Below are 19,488 nucleotides of genomic sequence, written 5' to 3'. Positions count from 1 at the left end.
AAAGTGAGGCTAGGACCTCAGATTTCAGTGGTCACAGACTCACAAGAGGATAGCAAATGACAGGTCAGACAGAAGTAACAATGCAGGAAATTGGTTCACGAGTGAGAACACGGCCACCATAACACCATCCTCAGAGTCTGTTCCAGGTGGAGGCCTGCAGGGTAAGTCAGCTTATCCGGATAGGCTCCTGGAGGCTCTTCTGCAGCGGTTCCCTCATCCCGGTGTTCACGTGGCTCCATCCACTCAGTTAATGTGGTTTGGATCCCCACCTGTATCATAGGCTGTAGGATACCGCCTGTCTCCTCAGATAGAAAACAAACAAAACAGGACAACAAAACTGATGTACCCATAGAAGGTGGTAGGAACCATCTATGCTCTCACAGAGTGTAGGGAGAAGGTTATAAATATTCAGGGCGGGGGGGGAAACCAGGTTAATTTTACTTGGAGGAGGAAGAAGGTCTTCATGGGGATGGGGGGGGGGATGCATTAGACCCAGACCTGGAATGAAATCTGCAAGTGCGCCCAATGTTCATCCTCCACCCACCCCCCCCCCCCCCCACCACCACTTCCCTGCTGTCAACACTCGCTCAATTTGGTGGCAATGGCAGATTTTGCTAACTGCTCCCTGCACCCTGTCACAAGCCCGGGTATATCCACAGAACCCTTCTCAACACAGCAACCCAGCCAGATAATCAGAGCGGCTGCATGAGAAAAGAAAGGCATTTGCTATCACATCTTGCAAGGTGTATATAATTATGACCTGCAGGGATCAGCAACAGAAGGAACAGAGTGAGGAGAGGCCCAGTGGTGGGGAGACACTGAGCGTGTATGATGGAGGTGAGTGGGCTGCTTAGGCTTGTGGGTAAGGTCTGTGAATAAGGAACAATGGACAATGTGGCTGAGAAAGTAGGTTGAGGAATATCTGGATTAGGATCTTGCCAGGCTAAGGAATGTGGGTTTAGGCCTACAGGGGGCAGAAGCAGTCACACAACTGAGCCGTGTTCAGAAAGACAGTCTGGCAGCAGTGCGCAGGGTGGACTGGGATGGAGAGAAGCTGGAGGCGGTAGACCAGCCAGCCATCCCAGGCAACCAGTGGTGGAGCCCCTGTGAGCTCTTGCCGCACTTGGCAAAAGCATCTGTTTAACACTCACTCTACTGTCTCTCATGGAGCCGTCTTGTGACAGCCTGATAGCCCTTCAGGCTGCAGGATCCTTGACATCAGGAACTGTATTCTGCCTCTCTGGGGCCCCAGGCCTGACATGGTTCTTGACAGGTGCTCATTATATATTTGTCAATTACTGAATAGGGTAGTGAGAAAAAGGACAAGGGGGGTACAGAGAAGGGCACAAATTTCCGGGATAACATCCTGTTTCGCAAGTACAGTTCCTTAGGCCTGGACATTGGCACAGCTGTCTTTTGATGTGTGTGGCGAAGTAGAAGTATGTGGAGGCAGCATGGGCAGGGAAGGAGTCACAGCTCACTCCAAGAAACTGGGAATTGCCGTGTGTGTGTGTGTGTGTGTGTGTGTGTGTGTGTGTGCACGTGTCTTAGGCTTGCAAGAACTTTTGGCTTTTTAGAGAAAGGTGGACAGACAAACGAGACCTCATGATCTGTACTGTCCTGAGGTGCCTTAGGAAGTGTATTAAAACTCTGTTTTGGTTGCAAGTGACAAGATCAATGCAAGCAAGCCTAGGGACAATGGGAAGCTTGCAAGGTGCATTTGGGGACCACCAGAATGAAGGATTCCAACAGTGCCAGACTCTTTCCATCTCTAACATCTACTTTTCTCCACATGTCAGTCAGCCTCATTCTCGTAGTCTGGCTTCCTCCATGTCTGGAAATATGGCTGCCAGGAGCCTGGGTCTCACTTCTGAGAGCTCCTCCACCAAAGAGTCAATAAAGCCTTCCTTTCTTGTGTCCCAATTTCAGAAACCCCAGGGAAGGACTCTGATTGGCTCTGCTTGTGTAGGAACCTGCCCCTGGCCTAAGACTTAATGCAGCAGCTAAGGAAGCAGGGTCATATAGAAAGGAAAAAGCTTCCACCAAAACTTCATAGTTGAAATAGAAAAGGAGTATTTCACAGAGGTGGAGCTATTAATAATAATCCTGGAGAGTTTGGCTGGCTCAGTCAGTAGAGCATGTGACTTTTTTTTTTCAATTTTCTTAATGTTTATTGATTTTTGAGAGAGAGAAAGAGAGAGAACAAATGGGGGAGGGGCAGAGAGAGAGAGAGAGAGAGAGAGAGGGAGACACAGAATCCAAAGCAGGCTCCAGGTTCTGAGTTCTCAGCACAGAGCCCGATGTGGGGCTCAAACCCACCAACCACAAGATTATGACCTGAGCCAAAGTTGGTCATTTAACTGACTGAGCCCCTAGAACATGTGACTCTTAATCTTGGGGTTGTGAGTTCAAGCCCCACATTGGGTATAGAGCTTACTTCTATTTTTTTTTTAATATTTTTATTTTATTTCTAGAAGAGAGAGAGAGAGAGAGAGACAGCGTGAGCAGGGGAGGGTCAGAGAGAGAGGGAGATACAGACTCTGAAATAGGCTCCAGGCTCTGAGCTGGCAGTCAGCACAGAGCCCGACACGGGGCTCGAACCCAAAACCGCGAGATCATGACCTAAGCGAATGTCGGACGCTTAACCGACTAAGCCACCCAGGCACCCCTAGAGCTTACTTCTAAAAGAAAAATCTTGTCTTGAGTCTGCAAAAGTTAACTCTTGTACACAACAACTGTAATAGGTGTCGCTCTTGTAGTCATCATTACCCTTGAGAATTATTACCTCAGGAAAACAAGGCACAGAGAGGGTAAGTAACTCTCATAGATCACACAGCTAGTAAATAGAGGTGGAGCTATGATTTAAATCCATTTAATCTAGCTCCAGACCCTATATCTTCTTATTATGTTATTTTGTCTATTCACTACAGAATAAAAGAATACAAGGTCTAGGGCTGTGAGAAGGGAACCTTGACAATTTCTCCTGGGAAAATTCAAGGCCCAAGTTGAGAAGCCTTTGGGAAGTGACTCAGTGTCATGGGAATCTAGAATAAGAAACACCACCACCCATCTTAATCTTGCTGGAGTGAAAAGGAATGTTTCATTTTAACCATTTTTTTTTAAAGATTTTACTTTGTTTTTTATTTTTTAAGTTTATTTATTTATTTATTTTGAGAGAAAGAGAGGGAGAGCAAAAGCAGGGGAGGTGCAGAGAGAGAGGAAGAGAGAGAATCCCAAGCAGCCTTTACACTCTCAGCACAGAGCCCGACTCAGGGCTAGATTCCACAGACCTTGAGATCGTGACCTGAGCCAAAACCAAGAGTGGTTGCTTAACTGACTGAGCCACCCAGGCAACCCAAGATTTTATTTTTTTAAGTAATCTCCACACCAAATGTGGGGCTCAAACTTACAACACCAAGATCAAGAGTCTCAGGCCCCAGGTACTAAAGCCAGCCAGGCGCCCTTCATTTTGACTTAATTTTTCTTCCATCTTTATTTACTTAGAGTTAGATAAAGCCAAGGAAAGCAAATGAAAGAACAACGATGTCCCATTTTCACCTATTAAAAATTTAAGCAGCAGCATAATAGCCATGCTGGCAATGGTGGAGAGATGGTTCACTTCTAAAAGGGTGGTGACAGAATAAAATGGTTCAACTAGTGAAAAACAATTTATTTGGCAATGGGGGTCAAGAGCTATAGAAGCTCTCTTTAACTTTGACCCGGTAACCTCACTCTTTAAAAATAACTTGTGGAGTCACAAAATAAAACCTAACTAGTGCTACATGCAAGAGATACATCTAAAATAGTGTTCCTTGGAAATATTGAAAGTAAGAGTAGGAAAAAATAGAAAACAAGAACAAAAGTCGTACATGCAAATACAAGCAACAAGAAAGCAAAGGTTTTGTTATTAATATCAGACATGATTGAATTCACAGAAAATCAGAAAACAAGGCACAAGAGAAAATATAATGATATTGGAAGAGAGCAATAATGTAGATCTATCATAACTATGCACAAGATAATACAGCATTAGAATTCATAAAGTAAAAACAATAAGAAATACATGAAAAAATGGATATAAATACAGTAACCGTAGAAAATTTTAATTCACCTCTCTTAGACCATGACTGATTAATAAACCATACAAAAAGTAAGGATATAGAGGACTTGACTTGTTAAATTAGTAAGGTAGATTGAATTAAAAGATATCAAACTGTCTACCTTGAAAACCTAGAATTTATACTCTATAAGTATCCCTGGATCATTAACAAATGGCCACATATAAGGCCATAAAAAAACAAACAGAAAAATTTCAATACATTTCAAAAAGTAGAATAAGTACAGATAACAGTTTCTAATCACAATGTGCTAAACTAGGAAGTAATAGCAAAAATAGAAACTGAGAAGCAATAGAAAAGTTGAAAATTAAACAAAAACAAAAACAATATCTGGATGGAATATTAGTCAACGTTAAATTCTGACACATGCTACAAATCAATTCACATTGAGACATTATGTGAATTGAATATGCTAAGTGAAATAAGCCAGTCACAAAAAGATAAACACTTATGATTTGCTTATATGAGATATCTAGGGTAGTCAAATTAATAGAGACAGAAAGTGGAATTGTCATTTCCAGGAAGAACAGGAGGAATTGGGAATGGGGAGTTTTTTAATGGGTATAAAATTTCAGTTTATAGATGAAAAGTTCTTTTTGTGTACAACAGTGTGAATATACTAAACATTACTGAACTATACACTTGGAAATGGTTGAGATGTTAAATTTTGTGTCTCATGTATTTTAGGAAATTCTCTTAATTCTCAAAGTGAAAACTATCTTTTGAAAGAAAGTGATAATTCCCCAGGAAACAGTACAAAAGACAAGTCAAAGGAATGAACATTTTCATGGTTCTTGGCTATGTCTCACATAATCTTCAGCGAGAATTCAGAGGGATACATTTTGAACCGTGCAAGCTCGGAGACAGGCATATTGTGTTTGAAAATGTTGGTTTTCTTCCTGCATTATTTAACCAGCTTGTGTGCCAGTCCTGTATTAGGACCTAGAGAGACCAGAAATGGTACAGTTTATCTATACCTGTTTATCTCTACCACAGAAGCAAAGATCCAGAAAACAAAACAAAACTCTACTCAACCCCACTGGTTAATTCCAAGTAAAAGGAGAGAGGGAGGGAGTTCAATGGCCAAAGATTAAGTTTTTCTCTTCTCTGAACCTGAGCCATTCCCCACCTGGGCTTCCGACTGTGGCTTCCTCATTGTGACCATAAGTAAATCACTTTACCTCTCTGAGAGTCACTTTCCTCATCTACAAAATGGAACTGATAGTGCCACCTGGTTTTCATGAGGAGTAAAAAAGATAAAGTGTATTAAGAGTTTAGAGCTTCATACATATTCAGCACACAGGAAATGCTTGCTTGCTGGTGGTGCACATATTTTATAGACGAGTGAGCATTCTCCAACTCAACTCCATTACTTGTTCTCTTTGAAGGTTTCTGTGTGCCCAATTCTTCCCTCCCTAAAGTTTCTTCCAAGATTCTGTCTACACACTTATACATAAGGTTGTCAGCCCCTTGAGGAAAGAGACACAGTTGGCTCTCCCTGGTATCTTCAGGACCTAACACTTGGTTAAAAAAAAAAAAAAAAAAAAGACTCCTTAGTAGCTTCAGGCACTTAATCAAAGCCACAGCTGGTCTGTGGCCAACTACGATGCCATGAACACCTGGGCCTCAACGAACGTCACAGATGAACATGTGGACATAGTCAGCAGCAACTCCATACCCTTTGGTAGCTTTCCTTTTCTCCCTGCACCTGGCAGATAGCGTCCTTCATGCTTAGTAACTTAGTTTATTTGTTAGCTAATTTATTCATCCACAACATATCAACCAACAGTTAACAAAAATCACACTGGAGATCTGTGCAAAACAGTGGGGACTAGAAGGAGCAGCATCTAAGCCTCGCCGGGCACATCAGGGCAGGCTTCACAGAGGAGTAGCAGGAGGTGGACTTGAAGTGATCTATAGGGAAGGCTATGGGAGCTAAAGAACAAATATACAGTTAAAGAGTAGAGTTTGGAGCCCTTGGAGTTTCTTGCGAGACTGCGCAGCTGTTGCCCATGAGATCATGCCCAGCGGCAGGAACACAGCAACCAGGAAACTCCTCTAGAGGGCTCTCTACAAATCCTCTCCCTGCCACAGCCCTCCTAGCCCTACTTACATCATCGGTGGAGCTTTCCCCTAGGGAGAACCGAGCTCTGCCAGAGTCCCATCGTGAGCAATAATGGAACAGAGATTAGGATCTGACTGAGTTATAGTCCTAGCTTTTCTATTCTTAACTCCTAGGCTTTTATGGAGCTCTGGGGGCTGAGCTGCCTTTTAAAAGCCCACACATGGAAAGCATGGTGGGTACAACTGGCTCACCATTAGGAAAAAATTTAAGTTTAGAGCTCCAAGTCATGGCTGACGTTAGAATAAATTCCAGATGGCTAAAAGATTTGAATGTAAAACATGAAATCACAAAAATAGTAAAAGAACAAAATAGATGAATATTTATAATTTTGGAAGGGAGGGGAAGTACAGAAGACCATACTAAGTTTGACACCAAAGACAGATAATAAAAGACTGGTGGAAAAAATATTATATCCACAAGAAGACTGGCACGAAAGTGGAAATGTTAACAAAGACCTCCAATTTCAGAGTTAGTGGGTATAAGGAGAAGAGGCCCTGGGCCATTCCTTGGAGTGGTTAACTGGGAAAATGCATTTGGAGTATCTGATGCAATTATTCCTTTCCTTCTCACATTTTGTACTAATCAGACAGCTGCAAAGGGGATTTTCCCCAAACCAAACCAGTAAGTGTGGGCTCTGGGGCCAGAGGCAAAGCCTTGCCCAGACAACAACTGGGATCCAAGAGGGGAAGAAAACTCCTATAGTCAAAAGACAAAACAGGTCCTCTTCTTCCTTATACACATCCCCACATCTCCAACCATCCAGCGCATTCCACTCCTCTAAAAAGTTACTACACGCAGGCTCAGTAAACACAACAAATAGGAACAAGAATGCACAATTTAAAATTGAACAGATGTCTAGAATTACTAAACATTTGAGAAAAGTCAGAACAGTGAAACAGAATCATCAAAACCTACCATCAGAAAAACTACCATTTAAGAAACAGAATTAACGATTACTGAAGAACAAGACTTCAGATTAAGTGTAATTAATGTCTTCATAAGAAATGTGAAAGGAGGAGCGCCTGGGTGGCTCAGTCAGTTACACGTCCAACTTCTGCTCAGGTCATGATCTCATAGTTCATGGGTTTGAGCCATGCATTGGGCTCTGTGCTGACAGCTAGGAGCCTGGAGCCTCTCTCTGTACCCCTCTGTGTCTCCCTCTCTCTCTGCCCCTCCCTGACTTGGCGCTCTGTCTCTGTCTCTCTCTCTCTATCAAAACAATAATAACAATAATAATGAACATTAAAAATTAAAAAAAGAAAGGTGAAAGGATATTTCATCTATTAAAGAGAATCAACTGGAAGGGGCACCTGGCTGGTTCAGTTGGTAGAACATGCAACTCTTGACCTCAGTGTCCTGAGTTCAAGCCCCATATTGAGTGCAAAGCATACTTTTTAAAAAAAGATTTAAAAAAAGGATTTTTAAAAAATTGACTGGTGATTTGGAACTTTAAGCACTTGTTTTTCCAAATAAAAATTCTATGGGCTAAATCACAAAATAGATATTAATGAAGAATTAATAAAAGAGTTGACGGGTCAAGTGGAGAAATTCTCATGAAGTGCAGTTCAAAAGAACAGAGGTAGGAGGTATAAAAGAGAAATTAGAGGCAGTGACAGGTTAGGCCCACTGGCTGGAGTTTGCCAACCTCTTTTCTATGGCTCTCAGTTCCCTCTTTTGTAAACTGAGGACAATATTTGTACCAACTTCATAGAGTTGTTGGGGGAATTAAACTGGGCAGTATGTCAAGTACTTTACTCCTCACCTTATACATACTAAGCAGCCAATAAACACTAGTTATGACTGCTGATGTAGTTGTTCAGGTAGGTGCTGAGATTGAAAAAGAAGGAGGTCACATTTATTTGGCACCTACTGTGTACACAGCAGGTCCAAGTCTTCAAGGAATTTGAGGAACTTCATTTTATCATTTGTATTAGTCACCTCATAAAAATACCTCAGGTTAGCAGAGAAGTTAGGAAACATAGAAAATGGATCCCGAATCTCTGTCATCCTATTTAGTAGGAATTCCAGAATAAGATAACAGAGGGAAGGGAGGGGAAAAATAAATACGTCATGGCCTATTTCCTAGAGGTGAAGAAAGGCATAAGCTTTCACACTGAAATGGCTCACTGAATACCAACAAGAATAACTGTCCTCTCCCCAGAAAAAGACCTATGCATATATTAACTCTGATGAAATTTCAGAATACTAAGTATAAAGGAAATGCCAAGCAATTTTGTTCAATTCTCTTATATTTGTAAGTGCATTTTTCCAGGAAGAGGATCTGAAACACTTACTCAGTTCTTAAAACAGCAACCAGAAAATAAGTCTAAGAACTGCTGTCCCCTATGAAGGGAGCATCTCCACACTGGGAAGCTGGCGAGAAGGGCTTGGCCCTTAATTTAGGTTGTTCTACATCTGATCTCTCTCACTCTTTTTTCTTGCACACCCACAAAAGGAGAGATTGACCAAGCTCAAAACCAGACTGCCCTTAACTCAGCACATTATGAGACTTTCTTCTCTCTGGGAGAAACACCCGCAAAGGTTTTACCTCAGGAATGTCTCTGGTTTTAAAAAGTCTCTAAGACTCAACAATGCTTATAGCATTTGCTGCTGTGAAAATTTTGCTGGAGAAATGGAAAGAAAGGGGGGGTCATGCGAGCCCCCTCAGCTTTGTGGCACTGGGGTTATTGAGATGTGGCCGTGATCAGTGAGCAAGCCTTGGATCTACTATTTCAACTGTATGATCCAGGCACTTTCTGAGTCAGTGAGACTCACTGGTCAGTGAGATGGGAACACACTTATTATGCCTCTCAGGGTAGTTCTGAGGCTAAGGTTTTTACCAATGAAGACTCTGAGAAAGCAAGTTCTAAACTAAGAGTCATTTGTGCAAATGCCTTAATGGCTACTTGTGAAGGGGCCTGCATAAGAAATTAGGGAATGCCTGCGCCCTGACCTAACGAAAATGTTCAGAAGCTAAATTTGGCCCTGGGGCACCAGCTTGTGACCCTGCTTTAAACAAAAATGAGGGTTATTGGAGCAAGGCAGCTCTCAAAAAGGATAGAAAATAAAATTTTTCACTCTGTCATGGGTTGAATTGTGTTTCCCATTTCTCCAAAAGTTGAACTCCTAAGCCCAAGTATCTCAGAAGGTGACCTTATTTGGAAATAGGGTCACTGCAGATGTAATTAGTTAACATGAGGCCATACTGAAGTAGGACTGACTCCCAATCTAGCATGACTCCTTATAAAGAAGACTGCCATGTGAAGACAGAAAGACACAGGGAGAATGCCCTGTGAAAACAGACAGAGATTAGCGATGTATCTGTAGACCAAGGAATGGCAGGTTTGCTAGCTCTCCTGGAAAACCAGGAAACAGACGGGGAACAGATTCTCTCTCAGAGTCCTCAGAAGGAAACAACCGTGCTGACATCTTGATTTCCGAACTATGACAGAAGACACTACTGTTTTTTAAGCCACCCAGTTTATGATATGTTGTTATGGCAGTCTTGGAGGAAACTTATACACTCTCCTAAATGAAACTTCATTTTATATTGAGTATGAATTTCCGCTTTTCAGCATGAGTCAGTGGGACTTCCAGCTTGAGCCTTCGTGGGGCCAGGATCAGGGTGAGGCACCTAGGGTCCCAGACTTCAGGAGGTGGTTACTCTCTCAGGTTCCTGCAAGTGCTGATTCCCTGAGAGTGCCTCCCTGAGAGCCGGGCATGTATGGCCACGCTGGAGGGTGTGACAGTCGTCTGGCCTGACTGCATTATCTAACATTCTTGAGCGGTGTTTTGGAGCTGCTTATAAAATGTAGTCTCCAGCCACTTTAATCTAGGGCAGAAGAAACATGGATTTCTCATAATCTCAGAATACTTCCTCTTTATTTAAGGCAGAGGCTGAGGGGTAGCAGAATATACCTCCCCAAAATATGACTACAGGAGATCAGGACACCCACCCCAAATTATGCCACTTTGGTGTGCTGGTTGCCTTAAGCTGTAGGCATTTGAAAAACAGCAAATGCAAGGAGTGTTTGCTTTCTCTGAATTCCCCTAATCTGCTTAAATCCTCCAAAAGGAACTCAATTGTCATAAATTCCCCTCCTAGGGAGTTTCATCAAGTAGGGTAGCTTGACTCTCATCACAGAAGAGCAGCCTGGAAGTCCACACCACATCTAGACCAACTTTGTCACAAACTATTGCATCTCCTATCCTTCTAAGAGCCCATTCAACCTTCCCCAAATCATTTATTCCCTAAGCCCTACATCCTCTCATCCCATTTACCCATTAAGATGGTATACAAGGGGCACCTGCATGGCTCAGTCCGTAGAACACGCAACTTACAATCTCAGGGTTGTGAGTTCAAGCCCCACTTTGGGCATGGAGCCTAGATTTTAAAAAAAAAGAGAGATGGGGGGGCACCTGGGTGGCTCAGTTGGTTAAGCCTCCAACTTCGGCTCAGGTCATGATCTCATGGCTCGTGGGTTGGAGCCCCATGTCAGGTTCTGTGCTGACAGCTAGCTCGGAGCCTGGGGCCTTCTTTGGATTCTGTGTTTCCCTCTCTCTCTGACCCTCCCCTGCTCACACTGTCTCCCTCTCTCTCAGAAAGAAATAAAACATTAAAAAAAGAGAGAGATGGTATTTAATCACAAATTCTAAGACATCTCAGGGAATCATTAATTTTCCAGGGATATCTCCCCTGTATATATGCAGTATATATGTTAATAAACTTCTGTTTGCTTTTCTCTTGTTGAACTCTGCCTTATTACAGGAGTCTCAGCCAACTCAGAAGACTAAAGAAAACTATGAGGATAGGATCGCTGAGACACCCTACTCAGATAGAACCTTGGGAAAACTGGCAGAAGGGTAAGGGTTCTTATTAAAATCAGCTCCCTTGGATCTCTGTAGTGCCCAGTTGAGAGAGGAAGGTAAAATTTCATATTGTCCCTTCGTTTCCAAATTCAGATTAGCAGGAAAAAAGCATTTGTAGGAACAAATTATTTGAACTGTGACTCATGAATTTGGTTTTTGGGGTATGCTTTGGTTATTTATCTTCTCCCTCCCAGAGACAGCTATTGCTTTTCTGTTTGTCTCCTTTTATGTCCTGAGCACTCAGCTTGGGACATGGTGCTTATGTATGCAAGTGAGTAGTTCTGGATCTTCAGAGGCTTGCATCTTTGCACCCTCTTTAGGGATACCATTTGTATCCATGTTAAGTCACAAAAGGCTTATTAGCTTTGGTTGTGAGCCACTTAGTAAGCATACAGTTGGTTTCAAAGAAAAAGGAAAAACAATAATTTAAAAAGGAAGTTTAATACTGCCAGAAATATTTACTGTTTGTTCCAGCTGATAATAAGATATTGAAAGGGTTTTTTGAAAGAGCTCTATGGTCAGAAATTGGCCTAATTAGAAGCTGATATTCAGAGGCTGATAGGAGCTTTCTTTTTTCTTCTTTTTTTAAAGGCTTCTCTGTTCTTTGTTTTTCCTTGATCCTTTTCCTCCTGTGGGGACTTCTCAGTTGACTAAAATCCTCTTCTCAAACCCCTGCTGACTACATGTTCGTTCCACCCATGCCTGGATATTGGCATGATTTTGCTAAAGATAATTTGGACCCAGAAACCTCATTGGTTTCTTTGGGAAACTTAAGCTCTCCCTAAACTGGCTCCTTTAAGACCTCTTGCTTCCCATTTCTTCTGTTCCTTCTTCTTGATTTTGCCACTCTCAATCTTCCATTCAGTTTCCTTGAATTTTTTAAAATTTTTTAATGTTTATTTTATTTTTGAGAGAGAGAGGCAGAACGTGAGTGGGGGAAGGGCAGAGAGAGGAGACACAGGATCAGAAGCAGGCACCAGGCTCTGAGCTGTCAGCACAGCACAAAGCCCAACACGGGGCTCGAACTCACCGGGCTCAGGATCATGACCTGAGTCGAAGTTGCCCGCTTAACCGTTTGAGCCACCCAGGTGCCCCTCCTTGAATGTTTTGATAGGTTCACCTACAAATTCCAACCTCCTCTGTCCCTCTGTCCACCCCACTCTCTTCAGCCTTTAGTTCCCTATGGTCTCTTCAACTTGAGGCCCCTTACTCTTTATTAGGGGCTGTCAAGGAACCCAGAAAACCCACAAGTAACTACTTGAGGCTGAAAAGGAAAAAGGAGCTTTTGGAAACTTGGCAAGTGAAAAATCTTAAAAGTTGTCTCCAAAAATATTAGGAAAAACTTGTAGCCACCTGAGTAGGCAAACTTAGCTTTTTTGTCTGCCAGAAATACAATTTGGATCCAGCTGTTCTTTTATAAACTAGCGAATTTTGTATTCATGTACCCAACATATGGGTAAATTGTAATAAAGGCTCTAAGATCTCTATGTTTGTCTGTATGTTTACGTATGTCCATATATGTATGTTACTCTGGATGACATTGTCAGAATTAATTGTAAAAGAGTTCTGTCTAATTGGCTTAAAGAAACGTAAGTGCTGATATAAATTAAACATTCTCTGAGAGCAGTATAGAACTTAACCTAAATGTTTTTCAAGTTCATGTGACTTGAGTAGTCTTTTGTAAACAAGAATATTGTTGGTTTCGTGAAAACAAAAACAAGACAGAACAAAAAGACACATCTTCAGAGTTGTCAGCATTTTTTTAAAATTTATTTTTGATATAGAGAGAGACAGAGCATGAGCAGGGGAGGGGCAGAGAGAGAGGGAGACACAGAATCCAAAGCAGGCTCCAGGATCCGAGCTGTCAGCACAGAGCCCGATGCGGGGCTCGAACCCACACACTGTGAGATCATTACCTGAGCCAAAGTTGAACGCTTAATCAATTGAGCCACCCAGGCGCCCCGAGAGTTGTCAGCATTAAAAATACTGAGACATACAACTTTTATTCTAGCTGAGTGTACTAGCCCAACATTTGTCAGGAAGAAGAGTAACTTAAAGTGATGCCTAACTTTGTCTAATGTCTCATGAAATTTTCAGGACTGATCTAAATATAATTGTTAAGAACAAGTGAATCAAGTAAATGTAGGTGGGATAAAAGTTGATAAATGATCTTTTCAACAATGATTATGTTTTATAAAATATAACTGCTTAAAAATCATTTCTAAAATTATCTTTTCGGTAACTTGAAACCTTAAAGTTACACTATTACATTACATGACAGATATTCATTGAATACCTAGGTCATTTTCAATTAAGATAATGTAAACATTATATATATTGGAACATTATATATAATTGGAAACACTAATTGCTAAACGTACGTCTAAGTTTACCTACTTTTGTCCTCTTCTTACAGAGGAACAAAAGCTAATTTGACCTCTACAGACTATTGGTGTAACAATTCACAGTTGCTTACTGCTTAATGTTCACTAAAAATTCATGTTTCTAAGAGTTCAGAATTCTAATTAATGTATTTAATTAAAATTAATAGAAAAAATGCTCTATATGCAAAATATTTAAGAAAAAAGGGTATATTTTTGGTTAAGGAAAGGTATGAATTATGGAGACACATTTTTGTCAAGGGGAAAAGAGAGTAATTTTGTCCTAAAATAGAATGACTGGTTGTTCCAGAAAGAAAAAGAGAATAAAAGACAACAGCTAAATGGGTGTAGAAAGTTGGAGAAAGGGAGTGTGAGAGCATGACAGAGAATCTTACCTCTTGTGGTCAAACTGGTCAAAACTGAATTAATTTGTTAAAAGGGTTTTAGAGGGGAAAAAGGGGGGAGTTAAAAATAAGCTTTAGGGGCCTCTGGGGTTAAAAATAAGCTTTAGGGGCCTCTGGGTGGCTCAGTTGGCTAAACATCTGACTTTGGTTCAGGTCATGATCTCACAGTTTATGAGTTCAAGCCCCACATCGGACTCTGTGCTGACAGCTCAGAGCCTGGAGCCTGCCTCTGTGTCTTCCTCTCTCTCTCTGCTCCTCCCCCACTCACACTCTGTCTCTCCCTTTATCTCAAAAATAAATAAACATTTAAATAACTAAAATTAAAAATAAAAAAGAGATCAAAAGAAATAAGCTGTAGTATCAAGAGTATGCCTATGAAGGGGCACCTTGGTGGCTCAGTGGGTTAAGCATCCAACTTCAGCTCAGGTCATGATTTCATAGCTTGGCTTGTGAGTTCAAGCCCCACACTAGGCTCTCTGCTGTCAGCACAGAACCTGCTTCAGATCCTCTGTCTCCCTTTCTCTGCCCCTCCCCCACTCATGCTTGCATGCTCTCTCTCTCTCAAAAAAAATAAATAAACGTCAAAAAAAGTGTGCCTATATAAAACTAAAATTTAATTTTCTTTCATCTGTTAAAAGGAAAAAGCTCTATTGGGTATTGGTGTGCTCTTTCTTGAAATAAAATTGAGATATAATTGACATATAACATTATATTAGTTTCAGATGTGCAACAGTGTGACCAAACTGAACTGACCTATTCTCAGAACTAAGAGATTGATTCAATGAGATCTACCAGCTCCGATTCTCAATAGTGAAACTTCCTAAAGAATTGTCAAAGGTGTGGAAAGAAGGGTGGCAGAATATGCCATGCCAAAATATGGTTACAGGAGTTCAGGACATGCTGAAATATGCTGTTTTGGTGTAATAGTTGTTTTGAGCTGTAGGACACTTGAGAAATAGCAAATGCAGGGGGAGTGTTCTCTGAATTTCCCTTATCTGTCTAAAGACAGATCCCTAAAAAGGAATTCAATTGTCATGAATCCCCTCCCCAGGAATTTTATAAACCAGGAAAGACTGGCTCTTGTCACAGTAGAGGAGACTAGAAGTTAACACCACACTCAGACTTTGTCACGAAACATATCTCCCATCCATCTTTCCTAAAAATCATGTCCTCTTCTAGGGTCACCTGGGTGGCTCAGTCAGTTAAGCAACAAACTCTTGATCTCAGCTCAGGTCTTGATCTCACAGTTGTGAGTTTGGGCCCCATGCTGGGCATGTAGCCTACTTAAAAACAAAAATCCGCCTTTCCCCTATGAGGCCTACACCCCCTGCCAATTAAGATGGCATTTAATCCTGAATTCTAAGTCAGTTCAGGGACTTACTCATTTTCCCCTGGGTGTCTCCCATGTATACATAAGGTATACATGTTAAGAAGTTTTGTTTGTTTTCTCTTGTTAACCTGTCTTTTTTTTTTTTTTTTTTTTTTTAAGTAGGCTATGTACCCACCATGAAGCTTCAACTAACAGCCCTGAGATTAAGAGTCATATGCTTTACTGACTGAGCCATCCGGACACCCCTAACCTGCCTTTTATTATAGGGCTCTCAGCCAAAAATGCAGAAGGGTAGAGGGGAAATTGTTTTTCCTTTCTGGAAGGTGTACAAATTTTAATTCTCTCTCTCCCACTTACCTCATTCACTCCTATCTCCTATCCAATTAATCAGTTAGTTCTCTATCCTGGATGCCAGGGATTAAGAATTGAATGAGACACCAAAGGTGGGGCCAAGGGTAGACAGATACAGTTTTTTAAATTGAAAGAGAAAGAGAAAGAAAGAAAGAAAGAAAGAAAGAAAGAAAGAAAGAAAGAAAGAAGGAAGGAAGGAAGGAAGGAAGGAAGGAAGGAAGGAAGGAAAGAAGGAAAGAAAGAAAGAAAGAAAGAAAGAAAGAAAGAAAGAAAGAAAGAGGAAGAAAGAAAGAAAAAGAAAGAAAGAAAGAAAGAAAAAGGAAGAAAGAAAGAAAAAGAAAGAAAGAAAGAAAGAAAGAAAGAAAGAAAATACCATAAAGTGTGATAAATCCTATAAGAGAGACAAGTTTAGGGGCCTATGAGAGCTCAACAGAACAGTACATCACTCAGATGACCAAGGAAATAGGATAAGAAGATGGTACCTATACTGCCTCTTTATGGATGAATAATTGTTAATTAGTCACATAAGAAGAGGGAGGAGGAGGAGGCAACAGATCGGATGAAGGAGGAAAAGAAGGAGTCAGGAATGACATCCAGATTGCTTAATAAAGCCCATGAGATCTTCAAAACAAAGAATGACCCCTGGGTAGCTTGGGTAATGAGCAAATATGGTGTCAGTTGTTAAAACAGATAGGACCAGAAAAGGGACAGATATAAAAGAAAAGGAACTGATCAGGTCTTGGACATGCTGAGCCTCAGGTGCTTGTATATATACAGGGAAAGATGACCAACACAGCACTTCTGAAGTGTATTCTAGGAACCCAAGTTCCAGGAGATATTAATATTCCAAGAAAAAGGCCAGGGGTGGTCGGTGGGGAGTCTGTTGAAGGCTGTATTAGCCCAGATTCCCTGGGAAACAGAGCCAGAGGCAAGATTTATATGCTGGTGCCTTTTAAGAAGGTGCAAACCCAAAGCCTCGAGAATGATGCCAAAGGGAAGTGACGCAGGGAAACAATGCAAAATGCAGGGCGAAGCAGCTGGTGGGCCACAAAACTACACAGTTGGTTACAGAAGCAACAGTAAAGAAAAGCAAAATGCTAGGAGTCCACCACTCAGGATAACTCAGTGTAACAGAAACTGAGAAAACATAGATTGTATCTACTACAGATGTCAAATAAATTTAAGAAGTACTAGATATTACATGCCCCCTCTTGGAAATTTGCAATGCATTTTAGCACATTAACAGTTCTAGAAGTAACTCAGCAAGGAAATAAACTTCATTTATTTAACGCAGTATTTCCCAAACTTATTTGACCACAGAAGCTTTCTTTCATGCGCTGCTCATCTATAGAACTCAGTTCTGGTCAGCTGTGGATACTGGAATCTGAAGCAAAGGAGAGTACAGATCGGATAGGGAGTTGAGAAGCATATAGGTAGTGACTGAAGCCCAGAGGATGGAAGAGATCGTCCAGGAAGAGCCTGGAGAATGATCCTAAGCCAGAGTCCTGGGGTATCCCAATATTAAGGGACAAGCACAGGAAGAAGATCCCTCAAGAAAGAAGAAACGGCCACAGAATTTGGATAATCAGAAAACATATTTAGATATTAAAGCAGAAAGGAATTTATGATCGAGTATAGGTGAGCAGAGGACACGCTAAGACCAAGCTACTCAAAAATCTATTCTAACCATCAGATATTACCCAGGAGCGTGTTAGAAATGCAAAATCTGAGATCTCACTCCAGATCTACCCTTTACTGTATCTTCTGGTCATTCACATGAACATTAAAATGTGAGAAGCTCTGGCTTATAGCAGTGCTGGGAGGGGTGGAGGAGTAGACTTAAATGGAGCTTCCAGAGATACCTGTAAACCCTCAGAATCACCATGCCTGCCTCTGCCATCATGATCAGGAAAGAAGCCACCCAACAACTAGTGCTACAGGAAGCTGCTGAATGAGGTAGGAAGCTGATGATTATGAAACAAGCTGGCGTCCTTCCACACCAGCAAAACTTACCTGCTGCCTCTCCCCATCTGAGTTCCAGGATCAAGTCTCATTTAAGTTCATTTAATTGGCAGTTCCTAAACCACATTTGGAATGCCAGCTGCAAGTGCTTCCCATCTCTAATGTACTAGAATGAAGTGGAAAGGGATATTGTATGAGTATGACAGGTGCTGATAGCTGTCCCCCAAAATCTTTTCTACCCTTCATCCACGGTAATAGGATCTTTAGTTTGGTACATGACTGTCCGGAATAAGGATGTCTCCCAGCCTCTCTGCAGATAGATATGACCACGCGACTAAGTTTGGGCCAATGATGTAATGGAAATGTCACAAAGCAGCTCCCAGGAACCTCTGAGAGACAGCAGAAGCATACATACTCTTTACATCCTTCTTTGTCCCTCCCTCAAACATGCTACTTGGAGCATGAGACGCTACCATCTTGGACTTTGAGGTTGAGGGCTATATCCTGAGGTTGGTAGAGCACAGCTGTGAAGAGCCCGAGTCCCTGAGGACTTCCTAAGTCTGAGCCATCTTTCCTGCTCTGACAACTTACCTCTGTATACGTGAAAGACTAATCAACCATTGTTATTTTGGATCGCCCCTGCAAGAACTTAATCCTAGCCAATACAGATGTTGAAGGCACTGATTCCTAACATTAGCAGTTCATTGATTCCTTTGAGAATGCAATGAATGCCCTAGACCATCCTCCCTAAAAAAAATGCACATTTGTATAACTCTTTGTATAACAATTTCAAGGACCGCATGTTGTTTTTTCCTGAAGACAATCTAAGGACACATGAACCCTTGGCTAAGAACCCCTAGAGTTGAGATTTTCAAAAAGAAAGGATTATAGCTAATAGGTAAATGGCTCAGAGTAGAAGTAAGAATTGAAAAATGGTCCCTGGGTTTGGTCTAGACTGTTGACGCCAATAGTTGGAGCAGTTTCAGTGGGGTAGCATAGAGTGGGGCAGAAACTAGACAGCAGAATTCTGGGAAAATGATAATCAAGAAAGTTGAGGCAGCAAGTATTGCCAACCATTTAGAGTAGCCTGACCCCAAAGATGGTGGTGGGTGGGAGACAATGAAGGTCATGTGCTCCTAAGAGGGTTTTCCTAGCTTTCTTCTACTTCTAGGACCAGCCAGAGTGAGGGTGATTTGGAATATCCAACACCATTCTATCCTTCACACCCTTGGACATGCTGGTCCTGTCTCAGAAAGGAGGGATCCTGAGAACAGAAAACATTCCTGGGGGAATGAAGGCTAGAGGATGTTTTTGGCTCAGCCAGAGTAGATACTATCAAGTCCTTCCTCTTCAGAGAGTCCACACTAGGATGCCTCTGGGCATCCTTCAATGAGAAGGCTGGCCCCTCTGGCCCCTCTCTTCCCACCTATGGTGTTGCTGCTGTAGCTGGATCCCAGACCTATAACCAGTCTGTCTAATAGCCTTGGCATACCTGTGGTGCTAACATCAAAGCAGACCACAGCTTGTCCTCTGGAGAGGAGATGGAACCACATCATGTGTCCTGGTCTCTTTTCTTACCAGGAAGCTCTTTCATGCTTTTCTGCAATCAGGCCTCACGCTGGCATTCCTGATGTGCCTCCATGATTTTCTGCCCTCATACCTCATCAACCCTGCTCTGGGATCCCAGGCTTTTCCCGATCCTGCACCCGGAGCTGTTTCTCTGAACTAGCACAGCCCCCCCCCCCCCCCCACTGTATACATTAGTCACTTAGTCCTCTCTCTCCTTAACATCATCTTTCCAAATGATAGAACCACCTTCCCAATCAAAGATTTACTGGGCAAGGGTCTTCCCCAGCTCCCTGTGGTGATGAAATTAGACAAAATCTAGTCACACGTGGGAAACTGGAGACAGAAATGGCTCAGATTTCTTACGTCAGAGCCCCAGGGC

General features: G+C 41.9%; 1 long non-coding RNA gene across 1 annotated transcript; it reads right to left on the bottom strand.

The window, feature by feature from the left end:
- Positions 1–17: 17 nt before the first annotated feature.
- LOC120241710 lies at positions 18–17,837 on the bottom strand. Its single transcript, XR_005530935.1, has 2 exons — positions 17,592–17,837; positions 18–299 (listed from the first exon to the last, which is right to left on the bottom strand). It is a non-coding gene; the product is annotated as an uncharacterized LOC120241710 (long non-coding RNA).
- Between the last annotated feature and the right edge of the window lie 1,651 nt (positions 17,838–19,488).

Source organism: Hyaena hyaena, unplaced genomic scaffold (assembly GCF_003009895.1).
Source record: "Hyaena hyaena isolate Hyena2069 unplaced genomic scaffold, ASM300989v1 scaffold_289, whole genome shotgun sequence".
In the NCBI taxonomy this organism is placed as follows: Eukaryota; Metazoa; Chordata; class Mammalia; order Carnivora; family Hyaenidae; genus Hyaena; species Hyaena hyaena.
This window is presented reverse-complemented; position numbering and strand designations above follow the sequence as displayed.